Raw genomic sequence first — 19,242 nt, forward strand, 5'->3', positions numbered from 1 at the left:
TCCTGAGGAGCTGCGGGCGGGAGTTTTTAGGCAAGGCCGTGGCTTCGGCCTAGTCTGCGGCGTCCGGCCTTGCGGACTAGGCCAAAGCCGCGGCCTCACCTAAAAACTCCTTCCCGCAGCTCCTCAGGACCGACGCGGTGTCAGCGCCGGTCCTGGGGAGCTGCAGGCAGGAGTTTTTAGGTGAGGCCGTGGCTTTGGCCTAGTCCGCGGCGTCCGGCCTCGCGGACTAGGCCGAAGCTGCGGCCTCGCCTAAAAACTCCTGCCCGCAGCTCCTCCAAAAAGAAAAACCCCTTCCCTGCCAGTGACATTTATACAGTAATCAGTGCATTTTTATAGCACTGATCGCTGTATAAATGTTAATGGTCCCAAAAATGTGTCAAAACTGTCCAATTTGTCCGCCGCAGTGTCGCAGTCCCGATAAAAATTGCAGATCTCCGCCATTACTAGTAAAAAAAAAATAATAGAAATGCCATAATTTATCCCTTATTTTGTAGACGCTATAACTTTTGCGCAAACCAATCAATTTACGTTTATTGCGGGGTTTTTTTTACCAAACATAAGTAGAAGAATAATATCGGTCTAAACTGAGGGAAAAATTAGTTGTTTTTTTTTTTTTTTTTTTTAAATGTTGGATATATATTATAGCAAAAAGTAAAAGATATTGTGTTTTTCTCAAAATTGTCGCTCTTCTTTTGTTTATAGCACAAAAAAATAAAAACCACAGAGGTGATCAAATGCCACCAAAAGAAAGCTATTTGTAGAAAAAAAGGACACAAATTTTGTTTGGGTACAGCGTCGCATGACTGCGCAATTGTCAGTTAAAGCAACACAGTGCCGTATCACAAAAAAATGGCCTGGTGAGCAGCCAAATCTTCCGGGGCTGAAGTGGTTAAAGGGCAACTCCACTTTAGAGAGAAAAGATAAAGCAAAAATAATAATATAACACATTTGCTGCACAAGTCATAATGTAATGTTATTAAAAATGACCTTTCCTTTTCAAACTGCAGCACAAATTTTCCATAACATTCAATGCAATATGGTAACCTGGAGGCATTCTGTACACAGTTGGTGTAAAGAACTTCAGTATACCTAAAATCAATCAGCGCAACCAAATAAACATACCCCAAATTAATATCATGAAACAAAACTATCAAAAACACACCAAGTGTAAGAAACGAAATAGATTGCTAGCACTCAAAAAGTGATTTCACCACACTTTTCACCAGCTCATAATCCAATTGAGTGGACTATTAAAAGAGTGGATAAATGAAAATGAGGTCACCACTGTGATCATATAGTGTCATATCTTGCATCAAATACAACTTTAAAAGTGCTCTCCATGTCTCCACCACCAGTGAAATGTTGGCCGCTCACCTCAAAAACTTGACCCCTGCATTATCAGTCAGGTCATGAAAGCGCTTGCCCCCTTCAAGGGTTAAATCTGCTGGCATTCACACCTTGTCCTCTCTCCATAACAGCATACACGGGCACATCCAGTCACCGGAAAAAGGGAACCTACGTCTTCTTGTGCACACACAGGAAATCCCTTTTCACAGCAGTGACATAGTATTTTTGAACTTTATTATATGATCACAATTTTGGACTTTAATACTCATACATGATATATTGTTCAATAATTGAGAATTTTAATTTAGGGTTGCACTGCGCTATATCGGATTACGGTGTAAAGAACTTCCCCCTTCTGTGATGGGCTCACTTCCCAGAAGTGCACTAAAATACAACTTTTTAGGCATCCTGTGCAACAAAAATGTAATTTTTAGTGAGATACTCCCAAAGCGTTAATCACTTCTAAAAGGGATGCAGACCCGGCAACTTTCCCCATTTAGAGCACTGCAAATGCATCAGCTGATTATTCACGAAAAAGTCACTCCCTTTCAGATTCACTCTACGCACAACAAATAGCTACAGTATTTCTTCAGAGCAGACACAGGTAGGAATCTCCATCAAAGTTTGTTAAAATACCTGCAATGTACATAGATCACCCAGAGGGGACTGTTTGTTTCTCAACAAAAGTGGAGTTACGCTTTAAGGACAACAGCTCTGCAAATTGGCGAGATCTCCTAGTTCAAATTTAATCTACACTATATTACCAAAAGTATTGGGACGCCTGCCTTTACACGCACATGAACTTTAATGGCATCCCAGTCTTATGCCCCGTACACACGGTCGGATTTTCCGATGGACAATGTCCGATTGGAGCGTGTTGTCGGAAATTCCGACCGTGTGTGGGCGCCATCGGACATTTTCCATCGGATTTTCCGACACACAAAGTTGGACAGCAGGAGATAAAATTTTCCGACAACAAAATCCGATCGCGTCAATTCCGACCGTGTGTGGCCTGTTCCAACGCACAAAGTGCCACGCATGCTCAGAAGAAATTCCGACACGGGACAGCTCGTTCTGGTAAACGTAGCATTCGGAATGGATACAGCACTTTCGTCACGCTGCAATGTTCAAAATGGTTTAATACAGCGCACTCTCTTCTTCTTTATAATGTGACAAGAATTAAGTAGTTTTGCTGCTCATATTCACACACACTTCTCACAAACTTATTTCGTTACTATTTATCGGGATTCCCTCAATATATTTTGATTTCTCACATCTGACAACAAAATTTTTTGTTTTTTTTGGACTTTAATGTAGATTCTTTTTTTGTGTTTCTCTTTTTTTTTTTTTTTTTTGGTGATTTTGATTTGTATTCCCGAAAATGTTTGTGTGTGTTTTTGGTGACAAGTTCCCACAACACCACTAATATGTTGTTCTATTTAATCTGTAGGAGATTGTTTGGTGTTGTTGTCCCTTATTGTACTTTAGAAATGTACCTGAATCGTCACCAACAAACTGTCCTTTTTGGATGAAAACACACACAGGAGAGTAGAATTTACCCAAAAAATTTATTAAGGGCTCACAACTATAAACAAAGAGGGAGGCAACGCTGGAGAAACTGCAGAAGTGGGCGAAGCCTTGGACCCCCAGGGCAGACATCAATTATTTAAAAGCAAAATTGGTGGCCTGAGGAGTCCTTATCTAAGGGAGGTCAGTCTGGTCCAGAAGTCCCAGAGATCATGAACAGCAGCAGATGACATCTGTGTCCCCAGGCTGTGGTCATACGAGAGACTGCAGCTTTTGTCAAACCAGACTGAACCCAGGGCCATCACTCTTTGGTCTTCCTTCCACGCTTCCTTACAGCCTTTGGCTGTGGTGGTGGAGTTGTGGCAGCAGGAGGAGGAGGAGGAGGATCGTCCCTCTCCATGACATCCGTCTTGTGTGTTAGTTCCCCACTCTCCCCCTTACGTAGGACTTTATAAATCAGGTCCTCAGAGATCTTGCGTTGACCCTCCTGCATGCCCTGCAATTTTGTGGCAGCCATGCAGGCAAAGGCCTCTTCAGGACTGGGGAAGGCTCGGAGGGACGCCGAAGCCTCCTGGATCAGCCTGTACGCTGAATCCTGCACGGGACTCGGAGTGGCCTTCCTGGCTCGTTTATATGGCAGGCGGAGGGGAGGGACCTGAGACTCAGTCAGGCTGCGACTTGTCCCAGGCTTCTCTTGGCTGCCACTTAGCCCCGCCTCCTCCTGGCTGCCACTAAGCCCCGCCTCCTCCTGGCTGACACTAATAATCCCCGCCTCCTCCTGACTGCCACTAATAATCCCCGCCTCCTCCTGACTGCCACATTCCACAGCCTCCTCCTGGCTGAGGTCTTCCTGTGTATGAAAAAGGGACATAGTTTTAGTTTTTTAGTCATCAATCACACACAATTTTCACCTCCTGACTGCTGCAAATTGAATATTAACAAATATAACAGACTATCCTTCTGAGCCCAGCAGTTTTCATTCTTTTCCCAATTTTGGGTGCCCACTACTGTCTATTGATATGTAAAGCACTTTTTTTAATCAGCAATTAGTGATCAATAATAACATCTAATAAACATCATTTATTTATTGCCCAGAAATCAGTAGAAGAATGCTATACCTGACTCCAGCTGGGCTCCTCCACTTCTTCCTGGCTGGAAGGCCCAGGTTGGACATCGGAAGCCTCAGCTGGTATGGAAGGAAGAGTAGAGAGGGATTCCCTGACTTCAGTGTGGTCTGACAGAAATCGCAGTCTCTCGTAGTACCACAGCCTGGGGACATAAACGTCATCTGCTGCAGCTCCGGACCTCTGGGAATCTGTGACCTTCTTGCGCTCCCTAAGATATGTGCTCCTCAGGCCACCAATTTTAGCTTTCAAATAAGGGATGGTTGCTGTGGGGACCACCGGCTTCACTAACTCCAGCAGTTTCTCCAGCGCTGCCTGCCTCTTCTGTTTGTGATTATAGTGGGGGGTGTCTCACTTGCCACAGACAGGGCAGCTCCCTGTACTTGTCTATGAACAGGGGCAGGAAATTGTGGTCGTTGAACCCATCCATTTTCTCTGTAAGACACAACACAAGACAAAGCCTAATGTCAGGCCAAACTCCCCTAATCTTGTTACAATATAGGCTTCCATTTCGAAGCAGTATAGGCCCAAGTTTAGATCCTACCTTCGTTAGCACGATCGGTGTCTCCGATGCTCCTTCCTCCGCTCACAGATCGTACGTAAAACGCGCGCGTTACGATTTATACACACTGCGCATGCGTATAACTCCGCCCGCCCCTGACGTTCTTTCTAGTCTATTCCCCGCCCCTTTTCGTTCGGCGCAGTGGGGGGAAGAGCACATGGCGGATAGACAGCAGGATCGTGCTAATTGTAGCAACGAGGAGGAGGAGGAGGAAAGGCTGGAGCCTGAAACGTCCCGATCCAGAAGGAGATTAAAGGACTCAAATATGTCCTTTGGGGAGATGTTGGAGATGGTGGACATCCTGAAGAAGACCGACTATGATGGAAAGTATGGGCCTTACCCCAACCCCAATGTCCGCAAGGCCAAGATCATGGCGAAAGTGGTCAGGAGTCTGCACCGGAAATTCGGGGTACGACGATCGAAAGATCAGCTCAGGAAGCGGTGGTCGGACCTGAAATTACGAGAACATGAGCAGTACAGAAAGATCCGGAGAGTGCTGCAAAAAAGTAAGTAGTTGTGCTGTGTTCCTATTCTTTAGGTTTATGACGTTCGTGCTGCTCCATGTGCTTTTAGGAACTGTTGTACAGTTTAAAATGGCAACTTTCATGTTCATGGGCACATTATTCGTTCGGATCAAACATTTTTATTTCGGACGATAAAATACCATTGTTTAGGCCATATGCATTTGGCCACCATTTTGACGCCCTATACTTGTCTTCAAAGAATTGGGTTGTGTAGATGGCTTTGTTACTAGAATGAAATGCAAACTAGATTCTGTGTAAGGAGAGGACACTGAGCAGCTGTTTTCACATCTGGACACTGGAGCACTAGTGTGGGACCCCAGAACACCATTTTTATTAGGGGGCCACACAGGTGCTCCAGTGTATAGCTCCAGTGTATACTATAGGGGGGGCTACATCTGTGAAGCTTTTACCAAACAGGTAAAGTATTGCAGCTTGACAAAGGACACTAAAAAAGCTACATGTTGGAACTCTGCTAAAATAGACAATTGTACCCCACTTCCAAGCAATGTTTCATCTTTATAGTTCTGACAATAAATATCTGTGTGCTAATTATACCATTTTTGTTTTACATAGGGGAGAAAAGACTCGGAGGACACCCCTCATCCGAGGAGACCAGAGCCCCCCCCCCTCTGGAAGAAGGGGAAATCCCCCCAACACAAGATGAGCAGGAGGAAGAAGACGTGGTGAAACTAGTCACCACAACAGGTGAGTGTCTGCGACCACAGGCTCAGATAAGAGATGGATTGCGGCATTTTTTTGAAACCTAATTTATTTTGGGGTTCCTCTCTTTTTAGGTGATCGTGATGTTGTGGATGAAGATCCTTTCACATCCGAAAGTGCCCAGATCCTGATCGGGGAGATCATGGGGTGTAATTTACAATTGGAAAACATCAAGCAAAACATCAATGATGTTATTCCAAAATATAAAAACATCATTGATGTTTTGGGGCGAGTTTAAAACCCCTCCAAATCACTTTCTTCTTTTGTGTGCTACAATGTGCGAAATGTTTTTGTGATTTTTCCCAAAGCCAAATTTGGAGGATGCACACAGTGTGTCAACATGTGCTATCTGCCATCACGGGAGATCAATGGACGCGATTTGGGGGTGCAACCCCTTCCTCAATAATAAATTAGCGGTGAGGAAGGGCTTTCTCCCCCAAAATACGTCCCTTGATCCCCCCTGATGGCAGATAGCACATGTTGACATTCTGAACTTGGTGTGCATCTTCCAAATTTGGCTTTTCCAGGGGTGATTTCCCCCCATTTGAACGCAATATCAAACACAGTTCCTAAATACTCATGTCTGATATTGCCGTCAGGTTCTACCAAATGTGAACTTTGTAAGATCAAGATTTGTGTCTTTCTTGTTGGTTTTACACAGGCCTGTTTTCTATAAAATGCACATTTTGATTTTGGATAATGACACCACAAAAATTGTTATACAACAAACATGTTGGTTTGTCAGAAAAACCTTTGGTAAATGCACATGTGATTGTGCAGGTATTAAAAAGATTGTTCATCAAGAATGTGTGGATTATTGTCTCAACGCTACAACACTTTTGGGGTGATGTAATTGTTGTTTTATGAGAAAATGGGGGTAATTTCCTAAGGGCAAATCCACTTTGCACTACAAGTGCAGTTTCAGTGCAGTTGCAAGTGCACTTGTAGTGAAAAGTGTCTTTGCATTTAGTAAATAACAGCCAACAGTGCTTTGTATAAGGTTACACAATCATGACATTTTCAGGACTCCACACATTTCTGTCAGGGTCAGCTAAAACAAACACAAGCAGTAAATGTCCACAAAGAAGAGCCTGGGGGGAGATGCCTGTCGAGAACTTGAGGTCCTGCAGGCTTCTCCCTGTGGCCAAATACCGCAGGGTAGCGACCAACCTCTGCTCCGGAGTGATGGCTTGCCTCATGCAGGTATCCTGCCTGCTAATATAAGGGGTCAGCAAAGCCAACAAACGGTGAAACACGGGGTCCGTCATCTGGAGAAAGTTCCTGAAATCATCAGGATTATTCTCACGGATCTCACGGAGCAAAGGCATATGAGAGAACTGGTGACGCTGAAGCAACCAATTCTTGGTCCATGAACTCCTCCCCACCCTGTTCATGGACTGGACTTGTGTCAAGGTCAGGACCCCAACACCAAGCCCCCGCACAGCACGAACTGTACGAGGAGTACGCATACGAAACATGGCTAGAAAACGGTCGGCTGCTCAGAACGAAGTAACAGAACGCACTGAAGAACAGCAAGGCCTGTGAAGAGCGACCTGAAAAACAGCAACGAGCAGGCAAGATCACACAGAAAACTCTGATACGAACTGACTGCACGCACTGAAGAGCAGATACAAACCCACAAGCACAAACTGAACGGCAGAAAACGATCTGAAAGCCACGAGTCTGAAAAAGCGCGAATCGTCTCTCACCAAACTTTTACTAACACGAGATTAGCAAAAGGAGCCCAAAGGGTGCCGCGCTTGGTTCTGAACCGGCCTTTTCTAGTCTCGTCGTATGTGGTGTACGTGACCGCGTTGTTGTCGATCGGAAATTCCGACAACTTTGTGCGACCGTGTGTACGCAAAACAAGTTTGAGCCAACATCCGTCGGAAAAAATCCTAGGATTTTGTTGTCGGAATGTCCGAACAAAGTCCGACCGTGTGTACGGGGCATTAGTCCGTAGGATTGAATATTGAGTTGACCCACCCTTTGCAGCTATAACAGCTTCAACTCTTCTGGGAGTTGAAGCTGTTATAGCTGCAAAGGGTGGGTCCACAAGGTTTAGGAGTGTGTCTATGGGAATGTTTGACCATTCTACCAGAAGCGCATGTGCGAGATCAGACACTGATGTTGGATGAGAAGGCCTAGCTTTCAGTCTCCACTCCAATTAATCTCAAAGGTGTTCTATCGGGTTGAGGTCAGGACTCTGTGTAGGCCAGTCAAGTTCCAAACTCGCTCATCCATGTCTTTATGGACCTTGCTTTGTGTACTGGTCCAAATCATTTGGTGGAGGGGGGATTATGGTGTGGGGTTGTTTTTCAGGGGTTGGGCTTGGCCCCTTAGCTCCAGTGACAGCAACTCTTAAGGCATCAGAATACCAAGACATTTTGAACAATTTCATGCGCCCAGCTTTGTGGGAACAGTTTGGGGATGGCCCCTTCCTGTTCCAACATGACTGGGCACCAGTGCAAAAACAAGGTCCATAAAAGACATGGATGAGTGCGTTTGGGGTGGAGTAACTTGACTGGCCTGCACAGAGTTCTGACCTCAAACCGATAGAACAACTTTTGTGGACAGTCAACTCTTCTGTTTCCCAGAAGAGTTGACGCTGTTATAGCTACAAAGGGTGAGCCAACTCAATATTGAACCCTACGGACTAAGACTGGGATGCCATCAAAGTTCATGTGCGTGTAAAGGCAGGAATCACAATACTTTTGGTAATATAGTGTATGTTGCTCTAAATTTCAACATTCAGACATTGGAGTCCCATTCTACTAGAGCAGAACTACAGAGGGAAAAAACTAAGTTGCACTTAACAGGAGAGCAAGTGATGAGATTTCATGTTTCATAAATAAAAAAACAAAAAAAACCTTAAAGTATACCTAAAGCCAAAACATGTTGTTTACTGTCTGTGCCCCCGTGAAAATTAGGATATCTACCCACTCTATTTGTCATGTTTACCATTATCATCAAAGGTAAAACTAAATGAAAATCCCACATTTTGGGTTGTATATGGGACAGTAACTGAGAAAAAAATCTTCCAATGGGGACACTAGTTCTGGTGACAACCAGGTATTCCCTCACTTGAGGGATTTTCACTCACTTGCTGTTTTAGATATGGGTCAGGAAATGAAGGCAAATCTCCCCAATGGACAACGTACAGTATCTCACAAAAGTGAGTACACCCCTCACATTTTTGTACACATTTTATTATATCTTTTCATGTGACAACACTGAAGAAATGAAACTTTGCTACATTGTAAAGTAGTGAGTGTACAACTTGTATAACAGTGTAAATTTGCTATCCCCTCAAAATAACTCAACACAGCCATTAATGTCTAAACCGCTGGCAACAAAAGTGAGTACACCCCTAAGTGAAAATGTCCAAATTGAGCCCAATTAGCCATTTTCCCTCCCCGATATCATGTGACTTGTTAGTGTTACAAGGTCTCAGGTGTGAATGAGGAGCAGGTGTGTTAAATTTGGTTTTATCGCTCTCACTCGCTCATACTGGTCACTGGAAGTTCAACATGGCACCTCATGTCAAAGAACTCTCTGAGGATCTAAAAAGAAAAAGAATTGTTGCTCTACATAAAAAGATTGCCTAGGCTATAAGAAGATTGCCAAGACCCTGAAACTGAGCTGCAGGAAGGTGGCCAAGACCATACAGCGGTTAACAGAACAGGTTCCACTCAGAACAGGTCTTGCCATGGTTGACCACAGAAGTTGAGTGCACGCGCTTAGCGTCATATCCAGAAGGTTGTCTTTGGGAAATAGACGTATGAGTGCTGCCAGCATTGCTGCAGAGGTTGAAGGGGTGGGGGGTCAGCCTGTCAGTGCTCAGACCATACGCCGCACACTGCATCAAATTGGTCTGCATGGCTTTCGTCCCAGAAGGAAGCCTCTTCTAAAGATGATGCACAAGAAAGCCCACAAACAGTTTGCTGAAGACAAGCAGACTAAGGACATGGATTGCTGGAACCATGTCCTGTGGTCTGATGAGACCAAGATAAACTTATTTGGTTCAGATGGTGTCAAGCGTGTGTGGTGGCAACCAGGTGGGGAGTACAAAGACAAGCGTGTCTTGCCTACAGTCAAGCATGCTGGTAGGCGTGCCATGGTCTGGGGCTGCATGAGTGCTCTGGGAGCTACAGTTCATTGAGGGAACCATGAATGCCAACATGTACTGTGACATACTGAAACAGAGCATGATCCCCTCCCTTCGGAGACTGGGCCACAGGGCAGTATTCCAACATGATAACAACCCCAAACACACCTCCAAGACGTCCACTGCCTTGCTAAAGAAGCTGAGGGTAAAGGTGATGGACTGGCCAAGCATGTCTCCAGACCTAAACCCTATTGAGCATCTGTGGGGCATCCTTAAACGGAAGGTGGAGGAGCACAAGGTCTCTAACATCCACCAGCTCCGTGATGTCGTCATGGAGGAGTGGAAGAGGACTCCAGTGCAACCTATGAAGCTTTGGTGAACTCCATGCCCAAGGAAGTTAAGGCAGTGCTGGAAAATAATGGTGGCCACACAAAATATTGACACTTTGGGCATATTCAATTAGGGGTGTACTCAGTTTTGTTGGCAGCAGTTTAGATATTAATGGTTGAGTTTTGACGGGGGCAGAACATTTACACTGTTCTACAAGCTGTACACTCACTACTTTACATTGTAGCAAAGTGTCATTTCTTCAGTGTTATCACGTGAAGGGATAGAATAAAATATTTACAAAAACGTGAGGGGTGTACTCACTTTTGTGAGATACTGTATAGTAAAAAACCTGACATCGGTGAAAACTTTAACTATCCAGAAGGAAAATAAAAGTTTTATTTTAGTTTTACTTTAATTTTTAAAACCAATTAGTGTAAAAGTACCTACATTTATCTTTATATTAACCTCATATAATCCACTGCATAGGACTCTGGTTGGAAGAAGAGGAGTAATCACTGGGAGCCAAATCAGGCTTTGCACATGCGCTGGCAATGGCCATGTTGACAAGGGGAGAGTGATTACCATATTTATCGGCGAATAACACGCACTTTTTTCCCCTGAAAATAGGAGGAAATTTGCAGGTGCATGTTATACGCCAACAGCGTATCTTGGAGGGGGACGAGTGCCGCTGGAATTCACTGAGCCGTCATCTCCTCTCCACTCGGCTCTCACGTCACACACACAGTCGCACCTCCGCCACCGGCATTGGACCAGTGTTCTGTCCATCACAGGAGCTGGTTCAATGCCGATGGCGGAGACGGGATTGTGTATGTGACTAGTAGATGACACAGCTCGGTGATTTCCTGCGAGACATGAGAAGGTGAGCTGCATTGATGGGGCAGATGGGCGCAGATCAGGCTGCAGATGGGCACAGATTAGGCTGCACTGAAACTGCAGATGGGCACAGATTAGGCTGCATTGAAGCTGCAGATGGGCACAGAGTATTACAAGTCCTTTGACAGATGGTCTGGTCTGGGTGACGATGCGTTTTTTTGCGGCCAATTTGTCAAAAAAAGGCTGGTGTTAGCACTTCAACCATCACAACACCATGGTTAATATGGTGTCAGGATGATTGAAGCGCAATATTTTTATTATATTGTAATATAAAATTAAATAGTTTAACTCACCATAATGCAGAATATGCCACCAGATGCAGCTTGCCACGGTGCCTATCAGATTGCCACTTGCCACATCGCCTGCCACCAGATCCAGATTGCCATATGCCACCAGATGCAGATTGCCACAGTCACATGCCACCAGATGCAGATTGCCACAGTCACTTGCCACATGCCACCAGATGCAGATTGCCACAGTCACTTGCCACATGCCACCAGATGCAGACTGCCACCAGATGCAGATTGCCACAGTCACTTGCCACATGCCACCAGATGCAGATTGCCACAGTCACTTGCCACATGCCACCAGATGCAGATTGCCACATGCCACCAGATGCAGATTGCCACAGTCACTTGCCACCAGATGCAGACTGCACATGCCACTGTCTCCTGCCTCCTAGACGCAAATTGTCACTAAGCACAGAGGCAGTGCAGTTGAGTGGTGGGTTCCGCGTGAGAAAGAACAGCAGTGATGCGGGGTGGGCGTTGAGAGATGATGTCATCTCTCTTCTCCCCCGCTTTACCTTCAACAGTGCTGTGTGGGCGGAACAGCGGTGATGCGGGCGGGCGGTGGGAGATGATGTCATCTCTCTGCTCGCCTGCTTCACCCCAACAGTGTAGCTGTGTGGGTGGAAGTGCGGTGATCTCTCTGCTCGCCCGTCGCAGATTGTGGAGACTTCGCGGCCCACTTGTAAACAGGCTGCGGCCCGGTAGTGGGCCGCGGCCCGGGGGTTGGAGACCCCTGCTATACAGGACAAGGCAACTTATTTATACTACATGGATTATAGGCTCGTATTTTCAGGCGACTGGGAAATGGCAGCCTTTCGAGCACATGTTCCTCTGGGGTGCCGCCCTTAGAACTGTACCCCACCTTGTGCGTTTTGTAGCAAGAAATGCAGCGTAATAAGGAAAGTTAGGGAGGGTGTCCTGTACTGTACCCCATAATATAGAATGTGCAGGTAATTCAAGATACCTCTTATCTTACTCTAACAGTAAAGAATACATGCAACTTATTCATGGGTCATCTCCAAGTAATAAATACAAAGGGTGGGCAACAGCTAGGCAATTGTAACTGTGCCAATATGTCAACAAAAAAAAGACAGGGGTCAAAGAACTAAGTTTAGAGTGCTGCTGCAAAAACTTTGTGGCTGAAAGCTGCATCCACAGAAGACTTGACATCCACCAGGAAAAGACCAGGTGGTGGCCATACATAATTGGGTAACAGAGGCTTAGTGCCTAAAGGCCCAGAATACTCCAATGGTTCTGGTGGAGCAAGGGCATAACATAGCAGGAGGAGGTTTCTGTTTAAGAGCTTAGGCTCTTTTAACCACTTGCCGACCGCAATACATTATATAGTTTACCATGATTATGGCTTTAGATATCAGCCATAACCCCGGTACTGTTTTTATTCAGCAGGTGGCCGGCTTTCTCAGGAAACCAGTCTGAGCGGCTCATGAACCGCTGGAATGGTTTAGATGTATTAAATGGGCACAGGTACTTCATTCTGCCCCTAGAGCTAGACTCCATAAAAATAATGGCCTCTCTGCCACTTTCCATCTGCATAGGGGCACTCAGCATGGGTGCCCTTTGTTGACCCTGCTTTTTGCTCTGGCAGTGGAACCTTTGGCTATTATGATTCAAGGGTCTACTGATATAGTCGGATAATGTAGAAAAGGCACTGAATAAAAAAAATGGATTTTTAAAACAGCTTACCTGTAAAATCTTTTTCTTGGAGTACATCATGGGACACATAGCACCATAATAATGACTATCTGGGTTATATGCTACCTTTAGGTGATTGGACACTAGCAACCAATACTAAGAAGGTCCCTCCCATATAACCCCTCCCACACATGAAGTACCTTAGTTTTTTGCCAGTGTCTTGAAGGTGATGGTCATGGCTGTTGAAGCTCTTCAAATTCTTCAATGATGTCCCAGTGAGGATGTAGCAAGCAATGAAGATCCCAGAAAAGAAAGGAGGGACCTCTGTGTCCCGTGATGTATTTCAAGAAAAGGATTTTACAGGTAAGCTGTTTTAAAAATCAATTTTCTTTATCGTACATCACAGGACACAGAGCACCATAATAATGCCTATCTGGGATGTCCTAAAGCAATGCATTTCAGGGGAGGGAACACAGTATTCCTGGACCCCATTCAGGCCCAGGATTTATAAAGCTGCTTGCAGCACGCTGCGGCCAAAAACAGTCTCCCTTTGAGATCTAACATCCACCTGGTAAAACCTGGTGAATGTATGAACCGAAGACCAAGCGGCCGCTTTGCAAACCTGAGCCAGGCACCTGTTGGTGCACTGCCCATGATGCACTCCTCCTCTAGTGGAGTGAGCTTTCAGATACCCAGGTGGAACCTTGTGTTTCAACTCATAAGCCTGGATAATGACCTGGCTAATCCACCTAGAGATAGTTGAACTAGTCGCTGCCTGTCCTTTTTTAGGACCCTCTGGCAAGACAAAAAGGGAGTCAGTTTTCCGAAAAGGAGCCAACATGCTTAAGTAAACCTTGATCGCTCTCACCACATCCAGTGAGTGAAGCAACCTTTCTACCCTAGACTTAGGGTTTGGAAAAAAGGAAGGTAAAATGATATCCTCAAGCACCAAGTTCAGGTCCCAGGGGCATAAGGGTGGCCTGAAGTGCATTACCCCCTTGACGAAGGTTCGCACTAAAGAATGAGATGCAATTGGTCTCTGGAAAAAAAAACGATAAGGCGAAATTTGTCCTTTAATGGTCCCCAAAGATAGGTTTAAATCAATTCCTGTCTGAAGAAAGGCAAGGACCCTCCCAATCGTATACTTGCGAGGGTGCCATCTTCTCTCGCACCAGTAAATGTATGACTTCCAGACCCTATGGTAAATACTTCTAGAAACTGGTTTCCTAGCATTTATCAGAGTAGACAAGACTGAACCTCTAATGCCACGGTCTTTCAGTACCCTGGTCTCAATAGCCATGCCATCAAATTTAGCGACCGAAAAAAAGGATGGAATATGGGACCTTGGGATAACAGGTCTGGACGGTATGGAAGGCACAATGGGTCCCCCACCGCTAACCTCACAATCTCTGTGTACCAGGACCTCCTGGGCCACCAGGATCACTGGTTTCTATTCTTCCTGTATCCTGCGTAGCAGGTGCGGCAGAATCTGGATCGGAGGAAAAGCATAGATTAGGGAATACCGATCCCAGGGAACCACCAATGCATCCGTCCCGACAGCAAGTGGATCCTGGATACAAACCTGTCCACCTTGGCATTGAATCTGGATGCCAGAAGATCCACATCTGGGATCCCCCAGTGCTGGCAGATTTGAAGAAAAACTTCGGGATGAAGGGACCACTCCCCCGGTAACAATTGCTGGCGACTTAGGTAGTCTGCCTGCCAATTGTCCACACCCGGAAATAAAGACCGCTGAAAGAAACGGCACATACCTCTCTGCCCAAGCTAATATGTGATTTACCTCCTTTTGGGCCGCCTGGCTCTGGGTGCCGACTCCATACGGAAGGATCAGACGTTTAGAAAGCAGTTGAGGGACTTGAGGTCCAGAATGGGCCTTACCTCCCCATTCGGCTTCGGCACTGTGAAAAGGTTCGAGTAAAACCCCTTGAATCTTTCTTTGTGCGGAACATTGACAATTACCCCTTGCTTTTCCAGATGCTCTAAAGCCAGGAACAGGCATTTCTTTTTCTCTGGATCTGACAGAATTCAGGATACCAGAAACAGAGTTGGGGGAAATTCCCGAAACTCTATTTTGTAACCTTGTGTTATAGTGGAAATGACCCACCTGCGCATATGAATTGAAAGTAGCGCAAAACGAGACATCTGCTGGATCGAGTCCTTTAATGCGTCTACAGCAAAACAAAGCGCAAGGAAGTTCCGACAATTCTTTGGAAGATTCCTCCTGAAAAATGTAGGTTCCTAACCAACCTCTTAAAACGGTCCTTCAGGGACTGGCAAATACAGATAGCCGCAACTGCCGGCTGTACTGCTGACCCAGCCACCGCAAAGGAAGCTTAGTAAGGATTCCAGTTTTTTATCTGCTGGATCGTTAAAGCGGAGGTTCACACAAAAATGGAACCTATGCTTTTTGAAACCCTCCCCCCCTCCGGTGTCACATTTGGCACCTTTCAGGGGGGAGGGGGGTGCAGACGCTTCACTTCCTGATTCCCACACAGAGAATGGCGGCGGCAGCTGCCGAGGACCGAGGGACAGTTCGGCTTCAGGTGCCGACACAGCTGGATTTGGGGACAGGTGAGTGTCCTTATTTTAAAAGTCAGCAGCTGCAGTATTTGTAGCTGCTGACTTTAAAAAAAAAAAAAAAAAAAAAATTGCGGGACTCCCTGGGCATTATCCACTGGAAAGGTTAGGCTTTTTTTCACTGAAGAAATAGCATCAACCAAAGGTGTATCTCCCACTTCTTCCTGAATTTTTCCTCCATAGGATATAAAAAAGAAAACCTTTTCGGAGGCAAGTATATCCTGTCCGGGTGGTCCCAGTCAGCGTAAATCACTTGCTTCAATAATGGATGCAAAGGGAATGCCTGGGAACTTTGCTGAGGTCGCAAGGATCCTAAAGTAGAACAGGAAAGTCCAGGCCCCTGCACCGAGGGTAACTTAAATCCAGCTCTTACCATTTCAGCCACAGACTGGATAAACAATTTTTGGGATTGGGAGGCCGAAATTGGTTCCTCAGAACCTGAATACTCCGCCAAGGACTCTTCAGCCTCTCCTTCCTCTTTATCCTTTATGGCCACTTCCTCCAAATCCTCTGCCCATTCTGGATCCAGATCACAAGGACCCACCTGGCTAAGAGAGTCCTGGTGCTCAAGTGACTCTCCACTGGGGCCAGGCTCGGGAGAGGGAGATCTATGATGCTTCTTCCCTCCCTGCGTTACTGTGGCAATCATACCCGCTATTTTGCCCTCAAGGCCAGCTAGGGCTGATGCCAAGTCATCCTTAGTAACATAAGCCGAGGCAGGGACATTGGTAGTGGTCACTACGCCTGACAAATGCAATGGCTCAGCCAGGCCAAATGCCGCAGGTCCTTCAGAGGAGACTGAGGCTGCAGCAACCTGAGGTTGATCTCCTGTTCTTGAAGGAGGCACTTTAACCCCTGGACTTGCCCTGCTCCCCATACCTCATTTTCTGGAAGACATTGCTTACAAGAGTTGAGGAAAAAAATGTACTCTGTCTGAGCTATAAGGCTGAAATCCAGCGTATAGCAGCTATCACAGCCTTATACATAGACCCGTCAAACTTGTTGCAACTGTCCAACTCACGTGCCCAGACCTCTGTGTCCCAACCGCGCGCTCTAGGAGTCCTTGCTCTTATGAGCCCATTAACTGATGCTGACAACCGGCATCGCCACACACGGGCGCATGCATACGCGCGACCCACGGCAAGCACGCCCGGGAACCCCCGCGGCGCACAGGCATGCCCACAATGCACGTGGCGCGCGCCACACAGCGAACACGTGCATGGTGTACGCGGTCCACGCATTCGCGGCACATGCACACGCCCTCAGCGCACACGGCACACGTGCGGGAAACACCCGCATAAGTGCACACCGCCGACTGTCTTCTGTAACCTCACACACAGTGGGATACAAGGCACACGCAAATTTAGGACCTAAAAACATGACATAGGGAACAACAACAGTTCTTTAAGCATCCCAGAGGGAGTACTCACCGGTCCACGCTGCAGGACCTGAGACAGGCCCAATCTTCCCCCATCACGGCGGGTAGCGCCTCTGAGGACCTACAAGGACCGGGTCCCCCTTTGTTTGGGGTCCACACCCTTGGACCTGTAAGGCACCCTTCTGGTTCCCTTGGGCAAGTAATAGACCAGGAATACCATTAACAAGGGTCCAGCGCCATAAAGGACACATTACAGGCAAAACCTCGTTCTTGAACCGAGGCTCGGGTACCATCCACTTTAGCTCTCTTGCCATCCGAATGGATCCGATTATAACATCCTCACTGGGACATCATTGAAGAATTTGAAGAGCTTCAACAGCCATGACCATCACCTTCAAGACACTGGCAAAAAACTAAGGTACTTCCCGTGTGGGAAGGGTTGTATGGGAGGAACTTTCTTACTATTGGTTGCCAGTGTCCAATCACCTAAAGGTAGCATATAACCCAGATAGTCATTATTATGGTGCTCTGTGTACCGTGATGTACGATAAAGAAATATCCCTTTACGCCGACACCCTGTTATATTTGCGGGACACCAATGATTCTTTGCGGGCCCTAATGTCACTCATTAATAGATTCTGAGTTTTCTCTGGTTTTTAAATTAACTGGAATAAATGCATCCTTATGCCTTTGGATCCTCTGGTCTCCCCACTACCTGACTATGCCCAACAGATACCAGTTGCTATTTAATATCTAGGGGTAGTTGTTTCTCCTGACCCTGCACAATATCTTACAATGTATTTAGCTCCCCTGGACAGACAAAATGAAATGTCATAGTTGGAGTGAACTCCCCCTCTCAGTGGTAGGGAGAATTAACTTAATAAAAATGATTTTGGCAACACAGCTTATACATTTTTTCACTATTCTCCCACCTGGATACCTGAGAAATGGAATCCCAATTCAAAGACCTAATCCGTAAATAGCAACTGGCTAGATTACGGTTACAGACTCTATAATATGGGAAGGATAAAGGAGGGCTAGCCATTCCATATCTCAGAACATACTTCTTGGCAGCACAGTTGCAGCAACTGGCTGGATGGGGTATACTGGGTAACGTGGATTCAGTTGGTAAGTTAATCACATTGGCTGACCCTGATTTACCTGCAATATCACATTTACAGTTTGCTCTACTTGTTCTCCTCTGACTGTCCAACGGCCGTTCTTTTATGGAAAGTTTGGAGTACTTTGAGGACTTCCCTTGGCATTACTGAGTTTTTGGATAATACCCCCACATGGAGTAACCCTACCTACCTGGAGCTGGCCAAACTAGGGGGGGGGGTTCAAGCTTGGAGACCAAAAAAAGGTGTATATTTTCTGGACCAGTTATTTCTAGGTTCAACCTTTAAGTCATTTGACCAGCTACACTCTGAATTTCCTCTATCCCACAAACAATTTTATCAATATCTACAATTGCGTCATGCAGCACAAACGCAATCTGCTAACATGCATAAGTCTGACCCCCATCTTCTTACAGAGATTGTCCGAACCACAGTTAAAAAGGGGCTGATCTCTCATATTTATGTATCCCTGTTGCTCACCATACAAAATCATACCACTCTGCAGAGTAGAGCACAATGGTCAGAGGACGTGGGTGAGATTAGTGGTGAACAGTGGGACATGGCCTTGGAGTCCATACCCTCAATATCACTATCAACATCTCATAACCTTTCCCAACTATTCATACCCTATCGAGCCTACAGAACCCCTGAGAAGTTATTTAGGTGGGGTAGGAGGAATACACCCATCTGCCCTAAATGCAATCTATGCAGGGGGGACTTTATTCATATGATCTGGCACTGTCCAAAACTTAGCAGATACTGGACCGAGGTCCTGCAAACCATCTTATTAGTTGCTCAAACTACTGTGTTTTCAGACTCTTTGATAAATTTGCTTGGATCGCTGGTTGCTGAACTGTACCAACCAGGGACTTGTATAACGATCTCTCGACTGCTTTGTCTTGCTAGAAAAGTTATATCTAGGTACTGTATGTCACCTACCTCTCCGACACATAAAAAATGGATAGAATGTGTTAATTCTTAAATATTAAGGGAACATCTCGCTTACTGTCACTGCAATGCCACCCACAAGAGCTGGTTTGGCAGGGCTGGTTACATGTACTGGGCTTAG

The 19,242-nt window shown here is 45.9% G+C and overlaps 1 protein-coding gene across 6 annotated transcripts in view; it reads right to left on the reverse strand.

Annotated features, from left to right (window-relative positions):
• UIMC1 (ubiquitin interaction motif containing 1) overlaps positions 1-19,242 on the reverse strand; it is a 252,931-nt gene that overhangs the window by 82,049 nt on the left and 151,640 nt on the right. The gene's annotated exons all lie outside the window — the stretch shown is intronic.

The sequence above is a fragment of the Aquarana catesbeiana genome, linkage group LG03 (genome assembly GCF_042186555.1).
Source record: "Aquarana catesbeiana isolate 2022-GZ linkage group LG03, ASM4218655v1, whole genome shotgun sequence".
NCBI lineage: Eukaryota > Metazoa > Chordata > Amphibia > Anura > Ranidae > Aquarana > Aquarana catesbeiana.